This window comes from Orbicella franksi, chromosome 5, assembly GCF_964199315.1.
Source record: "Orbicella franksi chromosome 5, jaOrbFran1.1, whole genome shotgun sequence".
Lineage (NCBI taxonomy): Eukaryota > Metazoa > Cnidaria > Anthozoa > Scleractinia > Merulinidae > Orbicella > Orbicella franksi.
The window spans coordinates 4,118,709-4,134,767 of NC_138149.1; the positions used below are offsets into that span (position 1 = coordinate 4,118,709).

Consider the following 16,059-nt stretch of genomic DNA (forward strand, 5'->3'; position numbering starts at 1 on the left):
GTCAATAGATAAGTCCAGAATCTGGGAAATGAAAGAAGGTAAATATGCAAAGACTCTCGCCAAAATTCTGGTCACAGCAATTTTTCTTATGCGAGATATGCAGAGCAATTTTTTTACCCAAATTTATAGAGATTTGTATGGAGATGCCATGCTGGTGCCCATCCGTATGGGCACCAACATGGCGGCCGGAAACCAACAGAAACATCTGTCACTGAGATTTGCTACAAAAGCGTGAATTTATCCCTCGAGGAACTCTAAAACATTAAAATAATACTTTTTCTAAGACATGAACTATTCAGAAAGCCAAGTTCCCCGAAATAAGTCACTTTTTTAACCATCCTGACAGCTCTCCAGGCCGTCATGTAAACGCCGCGTCACGCAAAAGCTTAGAAATTCAAGCGTAGTGTATCTCAAAACCAAGAACCCATTCGGAACGAAAATTCGCATGAGTATTAGTTTTCAGCTGCTCTTATACATCATTTAAGTAAAATCTCAGGAAGATCAATAGTTTTGAAGTTCAAATTTTGGTGACGTCATATGAAAACCAGCTATTAGCTAATGGGCGGTTTGTTTTTACATTACAGACCACGTGATATTCTTTGGAGAATTGTTCTTTTATCCATCTAAAAATTAATCATTCATATACACGCGACTATGTGAAAATCTAAAAGAAAGAATTCTCGAGAGTTGAAATGGGGCAACAAACCGTCCAAGCTGAAATGGTCTGTCGGCCGATTTTCACGAAATCTGGCAGAAAAAGTATCGAGGAACAAGAGTGTGTCGGGGATTTTTTTGTATCATCGAGGGATATTTTTCTTGTGACTGCCGCGAACGCAACAGGGTCGGCAAGTTATTCGATATTGTAACTTTACTGGTCTAAAAAGATAACCAATAAGAATACAGAAATACCCTAACATTCTTTGAGAGACTGATGCTGATTAACACCGCTTGCGTACCCGATTAATTCGGCCGAATACTTTTTTGATTGACGGGCTTCTAGCCAATCAAATTGCACTATTGTTCCCCGTTCGTGGGTGAGCGGAGTTCGGTAAAATGTTTAGGATTGACTGCAGGCGATTCCTTTTCTCGCTCACCCCCTCCCCACTTCGCCCACTTTTTTGCTCACCCCAGTCTCGCTTGTTCGATCTCTCCGCCTGAAAAAAGGAAAGGAAACAACTGTTGCTCAGGCTTTTTTTCCGTTTCAAAACTTCTTTCTTCTCAAGAAAGGGGCGACCAAATTAGCGGATACTTTTTTCCGAATTCTACAGTTCATAACCTTTCTATTGATATATAGTTTGTTAAAAGCAACGCAGGTGCGATTTTTTTTTTTGAAGGACACCCGCCCATGTATCCTGTGTAACCTTAACACGAGCTGTGTGGGAGAGGTTAAGCTTTTACTTTCGAGTTCCTGATTTCGAATTCCTTGTTGTTTGCAGACGGTCTTTATCGTGTTGCTACTTTGATGAATTCCTCCTGAATCTTTCCAAACGGTGAGTATACTATAGTTTACATTGTTATTTTGTGTTACATGTCTTGTCAGATAAACTCAGTTTAACGGAATTTGCATGCAGAACACAATCAGAATCCTTTATTGAGCGTGTTTTTGAACCAGACGTGCCCACGTCTAATTTATTTCGTAAAAAAATCGAGCACCTGATCACTGGCTGTCACTAATATTGAATTCAAAGTGCAGTTCACATAACGCTGGTTTTCACAAGCGACGGAGTCGGAGCCGGATTCATTAGAGCGCTTAATGACTCAGTGTAAATCAAAAATCAGTGGCCCCGTTTAAACGTCGAACTTAACATGTGCCGAACCTAAATTATACCAATTTGGGTCGACCTAAACAAATGAGTTCGGCAGTTGATTCAAACGTCGAACCTAATTTAGTCGAATTGCAAAAATAAAAGAGACACTATTGCAAACGGTGGTCATTGCTGAGCAAAAGGGCAGAAAAAATTCGGGAAAGACAAATTGTGGAATGAAGAGCTTGCTTTTCTTGCAAGTGCAATCAACATGATCAAAGAGTCGAACTCCAGATGCAGTTAGCTTTAAACAACCGAAGACGATTTTTGAATTTGGTTTGCCTTTTGTTATCGCTTATTCCCAAAAGAGCATCACAGTTCCTCGTCCAGTTCGTTCCTGTCGTCGATTTCTTCAAGATTAATTTATTTTGTCATTTTCTTTCAAAAACATGACTTGCAATACGCCACCGAACTGCCTGCTTTCCAACCTGCCACACTCTCATCGTTTTCAAATACGGAACGCCGCATACAGAAGTGGTTTATACACATCAAGCAAGTTTATTTCGTGCTCTCGAAGCAAGAGGAACACATATCTTCCCGCTCTTCCCTCCATTTCGTTCCAAAAGATCAGAATAAGCTGTGTACGCATGACAAAAATAGGAAACGTACAGAACTGTGGGAAAAATTAATTTATTTAATGTATTTGTAATGTATTCATTAGGTTCGGTACATGAAAAGTTCGGCGTTTGAATCGGAGTCGCTCTGTAGTCGAACTGACCGACTGGCCATGTCAAACTTAATTCTCGGGTCGATCCAAATGATATCTGTCGAACAGGGTGTCTGTCGAACTTAACTGATTCAAACGTCGATATCGTCATGTACTTAATTGGGGCTATTAGGTTCGGCTCATAAAAAGTTCGACGTTTGAACCGGGCCTTAAGGTGGCCGAACACAGTTTTCGCGCGCGCTTTTGCTGATGCAATTCAGCGCGCGCACAAGTATCGCAAAAAACAAACATGCCGTCAATAGAGCAATCATTTTATTTACTCAACAGCCGCAGTATCTGTGCTATTTTTCTCTATATTTGAACGCAATGTATTGATGGCTTTAGTCTTTTATTGCAAAGATATATTAGAAAAGGTAACCATGCAAAGAACCTAGCAATTCTCAGCTTTTTCTTTGTTACCGCAAGAACCCAGTTAAATGCAGCGCATGCGCAGTTGCTCGCAAAATTGAGACCGATTGCTTTAGTAGAAACTTGCTGATTTCTATCGATCCAGTCGTTAGAATTTCAAGGAATTTGGCAAAAAAGTAGTTCAGAAACCACGTGAATGATCTATCACAAAAAATCTGAATTTTGACATAGGGAATTTTAAATAATTCAGAACATGCAGTGAAAACGATTTACGGCGAATTACGAAAATCGTCTATGTCAAAATTTTATTAGAACAGTGTTGACAGAAGGGATTTAAAGTCAATTCGTAGTGGGCAAATGATGAAAAAAATCTAACGACTGGATTTTTTTTAAATAAACAAAAACCATTTTTTAAGCCTTGTTTTTAACCAGCCCCGTTGCCATGGCAACAGCACACACCTTAGCCAAAATGCGAGAATAAGCCCTTCTGAGGTTAACCTTGACTCTTGCAAAAAACGGGCGCCAAAGCATAAATAGTTTAAAAGTAATGGTGAATTGGGCATAGGCACTGTGTTCGGCCACCTTAAGCGGAGTCACAAGCTCGACGGAATCGGAATCTGAAGAACCAGAACGGCGTTTCCAGTACTTTCGATTCCATTTACGACTCCGTCGCTACCAGTGAAGACTAGGTTGTTGGAGCCAGAAGCAGAAGCGGTAGAACCAAGCGATCGCAATACCAACAAGAGACTATGATATCTTGTAGCAATCATTTTCCGCTTCTGCTTCCGACTCCGACAATCTAGTTCTCACTAGATCATAAGCGATGGGGTCTTAGGCGGAATGGGTGTTCTGCTTCTGATTCTGTTGGTTTGATTTTCACTAGATCATATCGCTCTACGCTTCTGATTACCACTCCAACTACGACTCCGACGCTTATGAAAACCAGCCTTTATAGCGAAAAATCCGATATCCAATTAAATTCTATTGATAACTGTTTCCGTTTTCCGAAAACACTCGCCCTTTAGTGAAGAAATCTCCGCAGTCAAGAGATTATGCACCTCATTTTCTCTTGCTGCAGTTGAGTCCTTGTTGCAGACTTATTCGAGTAACTGTTTTATCAAAGGCTGGAGCATTGGATAATGCTATTCAAGAGTTTTCCTTGGCTTGGCCATCATGAAATATTCAACAATTATACCATGCTCTAGAAATACGGTTAGCGTATGCGAAATTTTTGGGGGCGTTTTTTTTATTATTTTATTTTAAAATAATTATCCCACACGCACTTGTTGGATATGCCACGCTACGTGCTCCTAAGGCAGCCAAAGCTGTCAAGGCTTGACTATTTGCTAGCCTATTTGAAGCCAGACCGATTTCCAGCCGACAACAGTTCTATCTACGTTTGTAGAAATACGAAACTGCCAAACTGGGTGCAGACAAAATACAAGTATAAATCATCCGATGACACGGGCTAACAAGATCTTCTTGTTTGGAATCTCATTTCATTTCTAAGCTTTACTTCCCGAAAATTTCTTTGCGCCCGACTAACTCCTGTATTCTCATGACATGGGTGACCACCTTTTTAAGACAATTTACGGAGAAATTAGATGTTGATGCATGTCGAACTAAAACTCACATAACTTACCTAAATGTATTTCTGTTCCATACTTCGATATCAGTACAGTCAAACTTGTATTTGGCCGGACACTCTCGGGACCCTTGCTAGTGTCCGTATTTCCATAAACAATGACAAGTATATGAGGTAAAGCGATTTAAGTATATAGTAACAGTATCTATATTCGAAAAAGAAGCGGTTTTTTAAAACATTTAATCCTTTGAATACCAACTACGCATATAAGCGTAATTAATGGTCGTGCTCTTTGTACCACTTGTGACGTCATCAATTTAAATGTCATCAGATATTCTTGATAAGCAGATAGTAGTGCTAGGCTAGCCCGTTCCGCACAATGGTCAGGTTTAGATATCGACGACATTCCGACGTCGCAAATCGAAAAACAACATTATCAGTTTTGGTGCAAAAACGGTGGTAAAATGATCCACAACGCCTATGATTGATCAAGGTCCATTTCTAGGCTTAGCCCGTAATTAACACCCAACTTTTCACTGCAGCCAGAAAGAACATACAATGCAAAAGGTAGCCAGTGTGAAAGGGCCGAGAAAAACAGAAAGGAAAGGGCCAACAAACAAAATTGAGAACGGTTAATGGCAAAAAACAAAAAAAAAACCAAATTTTGGCTTATTCGCATGCCCGGAATTGAAGTTTTGCTCAATTTTGTACCTAATCCTCGAAAAATCTCTCCTTTTACTTAAAAAAAAAGCTTTTTTAGCAAAACTTAGGCTTATTTAGCGTCATGGCAGCTAAAAAACCTGACTAAACGGTTAAAAACGGTATTTTTTGGCGAAAGTTTGGTATTTAAAGGGTTAACGATAAAAAATTGCGATAAAACATTTCGTAAAAGCATATTAAAAGTTTGTTGACGACGTTTCGACGTTTGGCTAACGTCATTATCAAGTCAAAGAGTAAATGATAAATGTTTAAATACCAAAAATACATTAGGTGATGGAATGTTCGTTTAAACAAAGAGTTTAGCGCGAATGGAATCAGTCTGTGAGTTGAGACTAGGATTTCGCTCCTTGATGAAAAGCATCTCGTAGACAAGACAATTAAATTTTCCTTGGCACCTTTTTAGAATGCGGAATTGGCTTTCTTTGGGGAGGCTTTTATCGCTGTCGAAAACTGTTTACCGATCGCAGAGTTTTTATGTTCAACAATACGTTAGTGGAGGTGTCGAGCTGTAAAACCGACACAATCTGAACAACACAGATCACATGTAAAAGAGTAAACAACGCATTGTTGATTTATGATTGGAGACTTGATTTCTCTGGGCTCGAGGTCTTGTTTCAATTTTCTGCTGATAAATACGGGTTGTAGTGTAGTAACAATCTTGTGACTGAGATCACGCAACTTGTGAATATTTAATGCCATCTCAAGCGAGAAAAGTTGCCTGATTTCAATGCCTTTCCTGTTAACATACATTGACGTCAAGACAGTAAAGTGTTTCCCGCCTGCCGAATCCTGATTGGTCAATTCAAATTTCGTGCGCACCAGCCGTATGGCGTATGCAAGGCGGAGTGTCCGTCATAAAGAGGTTAAATTTGTATGAATTTGCTCCCTAGGGCCAAGATTTAATGTCTGTTGTCCGTTTTAGAGAGGGTCCGTGTTATAGAGGTTTTTTTTTTTCAGAGGAAATGTATGAGAATTTTGTTGGTACTCTCCGTATTGTTCATATTAGAGCGGAGGTGTCCGTATTAGAGAGGTGTCCGTAAGGGGAGGTTCCAGTATTGAAGCCGCTGTTCAACCCCCTTGTAATTAACCTGTCATTAACCTGTCAACAGCATGTCGTAATCGTGGATGCATTGGAATGTGAATAGATCGTACAAGAAAATTACAGTTCGAGGGAAAATAGGGAGTTTTCTTAAGCTTTTTGTAAATGAAGTGAAATTGAGCGGGTCTATCCCCATTGCCGACTTTTGTAAATATGTAATAAGTCATTTACTTGTCGTGCTAAAAAAGCAAGGCCTTATGCGTCCCACGGTGCGACAAGGACTAATGATGCTAAAAGAGGGAAAAGAGTAAACATGTTACGGGTAGCGGGTACCTTGGAACGGCAGCATACAACCTTTGTCTACAGGCTCTGACGCCCTGTTCTCCCCTCGGCCACTTCATTCTCAGTCAGTTCCTTTTTGGTCCTCCCAGCCGGAACCTGATCACAGGCTAATTTGATACAGGTTTCTGACAATAGAAATGACAAGTCAAGTTTAAGCTGTCAGCGTCCTCTTAATAGAGGTTTGCATTGAATGCAGGTATTTTTTACAATGGATGTGGGAAATGGAAAAATGGGACCTGCACTGCTCTCCGCCTAATGGACAGTGTCCGCTTAATACAAGTTTGACTATATTTCCGTAGTTTACAGACTTTACATTAAAGAATATTGTAATATGGCTGTGTCTCGCAAGGACTGAGACCTAGCAACTTCACGAATGTGATTGGCTACTCTTGCATGTAGTTTACAGACTTAACATTAATGCTAGGAATGGGTTAAGGCGGGACTTACAGCGTTTGTAAGGCCAATAGGTCAGTAGTCTCTAACAGAACAAATGGCAGAGAAATTTCTCCATAACAAATTTACCATACATCTTTAAGTAAAACAAAGCTCTCATGTAATCTATCGCGTGATTGCAATACTGCCCCCCCCCCCCTCCCCCACTGAGTTATTGCGTAATAAATATAAAATTCCACAATATTTCAAAACAAAAGCAAAACGAAATGAAATTTAGTGCTTTTTCTGGGATTATTGATGGCAGACATCCTCTATCACCTTTTGAGGTAAATAAAACATACAGTAAAATGCAGTTTTCAAATTTTAATGCAAAAGGTGTCTTCAAAACGTAAACGGAGGAGATTTAATATTACATTTTAGTTTTGGGGCTAGTTTTGAGAGTCAAAATTAGGGCAAGGGTAACGCTAGGGTTATTATTGCCTAAGCCTAACACTAAGCTATGCATTAGGGTTAGACCTAACCCTAATCCTAAGGTTTAGGGTTGGGGCTAGGGTTAGGGTTAGGTCTAGTACATCAGTGGAGGGAAGGACTGGACGTTTATTTCACTAATTAGCAATCAAAAATGTTTGTTTTAGGTACGAAAAAGGTGCTAAAAGTTAGTCATGTCAGTTAAGGTAGCCAAATACTATTTCTTCACTTGGAGAAGGAAACAATATAATTTTTTTATGAACACATTAGCAAGAAAACAGGCAAAAGACGCTGAGTGCCAGAACACGGTGGCAAATGTTCATTTCACTAATAAAGTGATAAATATTTTATCACTTCACCTAAAAAGTTGTACCCTTTATGCTTTCACATTGCTGAGCAATATCAATAAAGTTTTTGCTGTATTAGTAGGTCACGTGACTAGTTATTAACTAAAATTTTTGTGCCCAGTTTGAGCGTACAAAAAAAAAAAGTGATAATAAGTAAAACTATGAATTTTCCAACTTGTGATTGCACAATCTTCTTGCAACGTGTTTCGCATTCTGCGCATTTTGCATAAAATCCATCCAATGAGAGGAAATGGGTCATGCGACAATATCAATGTATTCATTAAGTCTATTAAAAATGGATTAGGGAAATTTGTGTCATGTTATCAACAATAGTGTTACTTAAGCAACATGTCAACATCAAATTGGCGTTAAAGCTCTTTTGCACACTAGCTTAATCACAAAAATGTGTTTTGTGACGTCATGACCAGAAAAGGTGTCATGTGACCCTAGAATCACTTTTATACACCTGATATGTTGAAATATAAGTTATTCTGTCCAAATTATCTAGCGCAGTACAGTGGAACCCCGCCTTAAGACCACCCCGTTAATACGACCACCTCGTTATCATGGCCCCTTTATTCTGGCCCAAAAAAAAGCTGTCAGTCATTTTCTTATTTAAAGAACCCCTTTAATACGACCACCCTGTTAATGCGACCAGTTTTCCGTGGCCCGAAGGTGGTCGTATTACCGGGGTTCCACTGTAGTTCTTTTTCTTGATAAAATGGGCTTTTGAAAACATTCTCGTTCTCTGCTGGGGGTCTTGGACGGGTCTCAACCACCAATCCTCTACATTTGCGGAAAATTATCTCCAAGATAGATGATTCAGAACAAGAAATTGAACTCTTGAACTGATTTGTGGTCACTGGTTTGGCCCAATGAACCTTAGAAACTCGCATTTAAAGATCGAAAAGGTTAACCAAATAAGGCAGTACAAGTGATGATCTGGATTTCCAAGTCCAGTCCACATTCTGAAGTCCTAGAATTACCATAGTCCAGTGGCGTTAAGTGTAATTATAAACTCGTCTACCTTGGCATAAAATTTGTTCGGTTTTTCTCGTCTTTTCGATGTCTTCTTCATCAGCAGACAACCCTTCTTCGGCTATTTTTAACTCTGAAAATCCTACGGAATCTCGAAGTTAAGGATTTTGCTACGTCCAAATCTACCGCGCCAGCGAGTACGTCTAGAAACTATTTTGCTTTGTTTTTGTTGATAATCTCTATCCTGATGAAATTTTTTAGCCAGCGCAATTGAAGGCATTATGCCTTTCCTCAAATATGCTATACTCTTGACTTTAATTGTTCTAGTTCATGGCTAACAACAGCCTTTATTGTCAGCTAGATCAGTACGATATGGACGGCAGCCATTGTTGTCAGATACATCTTGCAATGCCTTATGGGTAACTATATCGTGGCGACACGGAATGCACCTTCCCGCCAAATCAACACATTTTATAAGTCTAAAAGCAGCTCAAAACATTCACACTTTCGTAGGCACGGTGCCTACTGCTTGCCATGTAACTCCCCGAAATACCTTCTTTGTGCCCTTGAAGTGACCTACTTTTAGACTTGGTCTGTTTTGGCCTGACACAGTCGCAAACCAAGTTTCGATCTGTTGGCGCTTGAGAGCACCCTTGGAATCGCCAACTGCCGCAAACATTCAGTTCTTCGAATGCTGCATGTCAACTTACCGATCGCCAGACTTAAATGATGTCCTTTGACCACCAAAACAGCTATTTACAAGACATTCTGCCACTTACACATTAGTAAACTTTCGGCACGAGAAACGAACTTCTTTAATCGAAATATCAACATCGAGGCTACTGCGTCATATGACTATTTCTCAGGCCCAGACTGCTGGCTCTTAATTAATTAAGCTGGGACTTAACCTAAAAACACACCATGTTTGAAACATTTTCTCGTGGCTAAGAGTTAACTCCAAACCATGGCAAAGTATACATTTTTAAAAAGCTCAAAGAGCAAAGATTCTGAAAAAAATATTTGTGTACCCTGTAACTATATTGTAACCTGACACCAGCTGATTAAATCTGCCACCTGCTTGGGAATGCCAGGGCTTACTTGAAAAAAGATAACTACTACAAGAACTGGTCAAAAGGAATAATTTTTACATTTTACAAAAGAAGACAAACAGCTTGCTGGGATAAGCATAGAGATTTTTGAAAAGTGAAAAACACGTGAAATGATGACCAGTTAAATCTGATACAGAAAATCTAGCATACGTTTATATACATAACTTCGACAGAATAATGCACTGGATGGAAAAGTTCTATGCTTATCCCACAGAACGTACTCAGAACAACAAATCCTGAAAATTTTAGCTCAATTGAATAAATCCTTCTCAAGATGTCTTTTCTCGAAGGCGAAAATAACTCGTTTTTAAAAAAAAGAGCTTTAAACTTACAGTAACAGTACTTGTCAAAATAAAACTTCAATACCTTAAGATACGAGTTCCGTGAAAAACAAAAACTTCGAATTTCTTTCAGAATTTTAGGTTAAGTCCCCCTTTAAGGAATATTATTATATGGCTGTGTCTCGCAAGAACTGAGAACTGCCAACATCACGAATATTAAAATGGCTACTCTTGCATGGTACAGAGACTTACGGGACTAAAACAACAAAAATCCACTGAGGTCGAGCCTAGAACAAACTAGTTCTTTAGTTTTAGTTTTCTATGCCTCGGCGCCAAGTTAGAATTTCTCGGCATATTGTACCAATTGCTGTTTCTCAATTAACAAAAGCGAAGAAAAATTGGAAAAGCAAAAATTAGAGTAGTTAAAACCTTCAGCTAGCAACCGTTCACAAAAAGGTTCTAATTGGCTAATAACACAGTTTTGTTTCCTACGAAGGGCTGAAGACAAACAAAAGGTGATACAAGCTGAAAATGGCCACTGCTGCAATAGAATTCACAGACGGGCAATTGAACTACTACAGGATTTGTTACGTTGTCACTGATATAATAACTGAGGGTCTCCGATCAATTTTCAAGCAAGAATGGGATAATCACTACAAGACGACGTTAGGAGAATGGAAAGATGAACCCAAAAATGGAATGGACTTCAAAAACGGGAGTCTCCGGGAAACCAGAGAAGAAATGCCAAACTCCTAGCTACCATGATTAACGGAGACAGAGCAGAATGGGATTGTACCATGCTTTTTTACGCCATTCTTTACTCCGATTGTGTCGGCCACGGTCTCAATCCAGTGGTCAAATCAAACGTAGATGGTCTCAGAAAGTTTAGGAATGAAGAGTTTGCTCACATGGCTAAAGGTCACCTCTCGGATCCAGACTTTCAAATTGCCGTTGGTAAAGTTCATGCTGCATTTCAAGGGCTTGGTCTCTCTATCTTGCAAATTCAAGACATCAGAAATCAAAGACGTTTTCCAACAGAGGAGCTAAGAAGGGTCTTGAGAAAGGTTAATGACCTGAGACAAGAACTTCAAGAAAAGGAAAAGAAGCTTCAAGAGAAAGGAACGGAACTACAAGAAAAAGGAAACGAACTTGAAGAAAAAGCAAAGGAGCTCCAGGAAAAAGAAAAGACACTTCAAGAAAAGGAAGAAGAACGACAGGTCCTTGAAGATCAGTTACACAAAGAAATTTCCTCCTTTTGTATTCTTCCTCCTAAACCTTCACACGACGTCGCAAGTCGCGATTCTGAGGTGGCTGAAATTATGCAACACCTCAAACAGCTTAAAAGCACAAATAAAAACAATTTAAGTTTTCTGTACATCTCCGGGAATCCTGGAAGTGGAAAGTCTCAACTGGCCGGCCTTGTAGCTGAGCGATTCTTTGACGAAGGTAAAGAAATTCCGTGTACTACTTCATTTGTAATGTCATTGAATGCTGAAAGCCAAGATGCCCTTCTGGAATCGTACACCTCTTTCGCTCGACGACTCAAGTGTTCAGAATATGCAGTTACAAACATCCTTAACTCCAAGGATCTGACGACTGAAAAAAAGATCACTAATCTGAAGACGTTAATTGGCACAAAATCGACCTTTACACGTCCTGGCTTCTGGTGGTGGACAACGTCACTAGCATATCACGTGTGCATGCTCATCTACCGGAGTCTGGAAATGAGCAGTGGTTAAGGGGCCAATTGTTAATCACAACACAGGACACTGCGTCCATCCCTTTGACGAATTCTTTCATCGAACACATCTCAGTTAGCAACGGCATGAAGCCTCGCGACTCCAGTCGTTTATTAGCAAAGCTTTCTGGTATAGATGACAGCGAGAAGGGAAATGAAGTTGCGCAAGTACTGGACTACCAGCCTCTTGCCTTGGCAAGCGCCGCCACCTATGTCAGACAGGTTCGGCAGAACAAGGCAACGTCATATTTTGGCTGGAACGACTACCTGGAGAAGCTTAACAAGGGCCAACGAGGTACTACTGAGACAATCCTTGCTACGACTAATCCAAGCTATCCAAACTCCATGAGCAAAGCAACAAGACTAGCTGTTGAAAAGGCAATGACGTCCGACAAAGTGATACATCACACGTTCAGTCTCCTCTCGGTGTGTGCAACAACACCATTAAGTCTAGACATCGTGATCAGATACATTCTCAACGTTGATGACGAAATTAAAGACAAAGAAATGATTGCTATGACAATTCAAAGATGCTCACTGCTGTTATTTGGGGTGGAAGAGGAGGGTAGGGCCTGCATTCGAGTACATCAGATAGTGAGTGATGTCATAGATTCTTTGATTAGAGGTTTCCCAAAGACTCAACAACTTCAAACTGTAAATGTCGCCATTATATCATTCATCCATTTCGTAGAAGACGACCTATCAATAAGGTGGTTCGACCGAGATTCTTTTAAATGCAGCAAGCACCTTGTTCCTCATTTAAGGACCTTGATTTCGAAAACTGAACATTTGTTTCGTGAACGAGACATTTCTCAAAACCCCAAAAGCGGTGAAAGAAATGTTCAGAATTATCTGTCTTCATTTACAAAACTTGGAGAAATGTGCCTCACTCATGATGTATTCGACGCAGCAATAAAGTACTTTAGCCTGGCACTACGATTCGCCCAGCATGTTGATGAATATAATCACAAATATGTCGCAGAGTCCTACAATAACCTGGGTTCAACCCACCACGCCCTGGGTAACCTGGAGAAGGCAAAAGAGTATCATGAACGTGCAATTGTCGTTAGTCTGGAAAAACTCGGTCCTGATCATCTAGATGTCGCAACGTCCTACAATAACCTGGCTTTAGTACAGCACACCCTGGGTGACCTGGAGAACGCAAAAGAGTATCATGAACGTGCACTTGCCATTAGTCTGGAAAAGCTCGGTCCTGATCATCTAGATGTCGCAAGGTCGTACAATAACCTGGGGGAAGTACACCGCACCCTGGGTGACCTGGTGAAGGCAAAAGAGTATCATGAACGTGCACTTCCCATTAGTCTGGAAAAGCTTGGTCCTGATCATCTAGATGTCGCAACGTGCTACAATAACCTGGGGGGTGTACACCGCACCCTGGGTGACCTGGTGAAGGCAAAAGAGTATCATGAACGTGCACTTGCCATTAGTCTGGAAAAGCTTGGTCCTGATCATCTGAAAGTCGCAACGTCCTACAATAACCTGGCTTTAGTACACCGCACCCTGGGTGACCTGGTGAAGGCAAAAGAGTATCATGAACGTGCACTTGCCATTAGTCTAGAAAAGCTTGGTCCTGATCATCTACATGTCGCAAGGTCCTACAATAACCTGGGGGAAGTACACCGCACCCTGGGTGACCTGGAGAAGGCAAAAGAGTATCATGAACGTGCAATTGCCATTAGTCTGGAAAAGCTTGGTCCTGATCATCTAGATGTCGCAACGTGCTACAATAACCTGGGGGAAGTACACCGCACCCTGGGTGACCTGGAGAAGGCAAAAGAGTATCATGAACGTGCAATTGCCATTAGTCTGGAAAAGCTTGGTTCTGATCATCTAGATGTCGCAACGTGCTACAATAACCTGGGGGAAGTACACCGCACCCTGGGTGACCTGGAGAAGGCAAAAGAGTATCATGAACGTGCAATTGCCATTAGTCTGGAAAAGCTCGGTCCTGATCATCTAGATGTCGCAAGGTCGTACAATAACCTGGGGGAAGTACACCGCACCCTGGGTGACCTGGTGAAGGCAAAAGAGTATCATGAACGTGCACTTCCCATTAGTCTGGAAAAGCTTGGTCCTGATCATCTAGATGTCGCAACGTGCTACAATAACCTGGGGGGTGTACACCGCACCCTGGGTGACCTGGTGAAGGCAAAAGAGTATCATGAACGTGCACTTGCCATTAGTCTGGAAAAGCTTGGTCCTGATCATCTGAAAGTCGCAACGTCCTACAATAACCTGGCTTTAGTACACCGCACCCTGGGTGACCTGGTGAAGGCAAAAGAGTATCATGAACGTGCACTTGCCATTAGTCTAGAAAAGCTTGGTCCTGATCATCTACATGTCGCAAGGTCCTACAATAACCTGGGGGAAGTACACCGCACCCTGGGTGACCTGGTGAAGGCAAAAGAGTATCATGAACGTGCAATTGCCATTAGTCTGGAAAAGCTTGGTCCTGATCATCTAGATGTCGCAACGTGCTACAATAACCTGGGGGAAGTACACCGCACCCTGGGTGACCTGGAGAAGGCAAAAGAGTATCATGAACGTGCAATTGCCATTAGTCTGGAAAAGCTTGGTTCTGATCATCTACATGTCGCAACGTCCTACAATAACCTGGCTTTAGTACAGCACACCCTGGGTGACCTGGAGAAGGCAAAAGAGTATCATGAACGTGCACTCGCCATTCGTGTGAAAAAGCTCGGTCCTGAACATCGTGATGTATTAGCTGTTCACCGTAAGTTAACCCAGCTTCAACAGATGATGGAGAGTATGTCGCGAAAAAATCATGTTCATCATACTGGTTATGTATGTTGCACAATACTTTGAACTGATACACTTGTTCTTGTTAACTTCAAGGTTACAAGTTATGAGCCCGCTAACGTTCCTATCTTAGCTACATGTTTTTAAAATGGTAAATTTGTTTGATTAGTCATGTTGTTAAGATTCTTTAGATGCATTCAGCGACCGTAACCCTATATTGAGTGCAGACACCATAGGCCGTAGTCCGTATCTGGGGATTGTGAGGCAGGTTTGACTGTATTGAATTTTGTATAAAGGACTCAGATAAATGCGACAATTATTTAAGTTTTTAAATTGTACATTTGCAGTGGTTATGATGTCGGTTTTAGGGGAGTTGGACTTGAACACATGCATGCGCCTGAGTTTCATTGTTTCATCGCTCGCACGAAATTGCAAATGAAGTCATCTGCCATGCAAGGAAAATTAGATTTCTAAACATTTTCTACTGTATCACTATTGAAAAAGACTCAGGGCCTTCAAAGCGGTCAGTGTTGCAAATTTGAGAACGCCTGAGAAGCGAATGTGTCTTAGATGACAAGATATGGGAGCTAGTTCCAAATACATGTCAATAAATCAATTCCTTAGATGTAAAGTAACTGCATTTTTGTAAATGAGTATTTTACCTTCAGTAGAGTCACAGTGGTACTTAGAGAGAGACCGAAACCGCGGCAAAACCGCGTCTTATTATTCACGAAAGTCTAGTTTTTAATCATTTTGAAATTTTTTATAATCCCGAATTCAGTTTCGTTAGTTATTAGTAGTAGATATAATTAGATTTTTACAGTATTCTATGTTTTCAACTTTCTTATGGTGCTTTCTATTTTTCATAGTTTTATCAGTCAAGGCTTATGTAATTTAACAAATAAAGAAGCCTGAGCCGTGTATTACACTGTGATAAAACACGACGGGCATTTGAGAACACGAGGGAAATGTAGAAAACACGAGCCGCAGGCAAGTGTTTTCTACAATGTCCGGAGTTTTTTTATCACAGCGTAGTACACGGCTTAGGCTTCTTCATTTGCTTTATGATATAGATTTTACACTCGCAAAACACTAAAACACGCTTTTTCTATGTTTTATACTTCGATAAAACACGGGTTTTTCACGAATCAGTGCGCGCGCATGGTCCTATCTGTATTATAAAGCAGTTTAATTTTTTAAAAACTATAAAAAGAAACCTTGAAGAAAACAGCTTTCGTAGTTGTTCTTTGTTTTCATATTATGTTCTAAAGAAACCATATTCCCGTCAACGCTACGTCGGAGATATTTGAAAACGGCGTTTTCACTCTGAAAAGGCATGAAATGTTTTTCGTCCACACTACACCAGAGAAATTTAAAAACGCAACAATCACCGGTACA

The 16,059-nt window shown here is 40.6% G+C and overlaps 1 protein-coding gene and 1 pseudogene across 6 annotated transcripts in view; both read left to right on the forward strand.

Moving 5' to 3' along the window:
- LOC145486656 (aspartyl aminopeptidase-like) overlaps positions 1 to 16,059 on the forward strand; it is a 108,725-nt gene that overhangs the window by 64,667 nt on the left and 27,999 nt on the right. The gene's annotated exons all lie outside the window — the stretch shown is intronic.
- On the forward strand, positions 452 to 14,763 carry LOC145486652 (uncharacterized; annotated as a pseudogene). Its single transcript, XR_014049320.1, has 2 exons — positions 452 to 1,490; positions 10,639 to 14,763. The product of XR_014049320.1 is annotated as an uncharacterized LOC145486652 (transcript).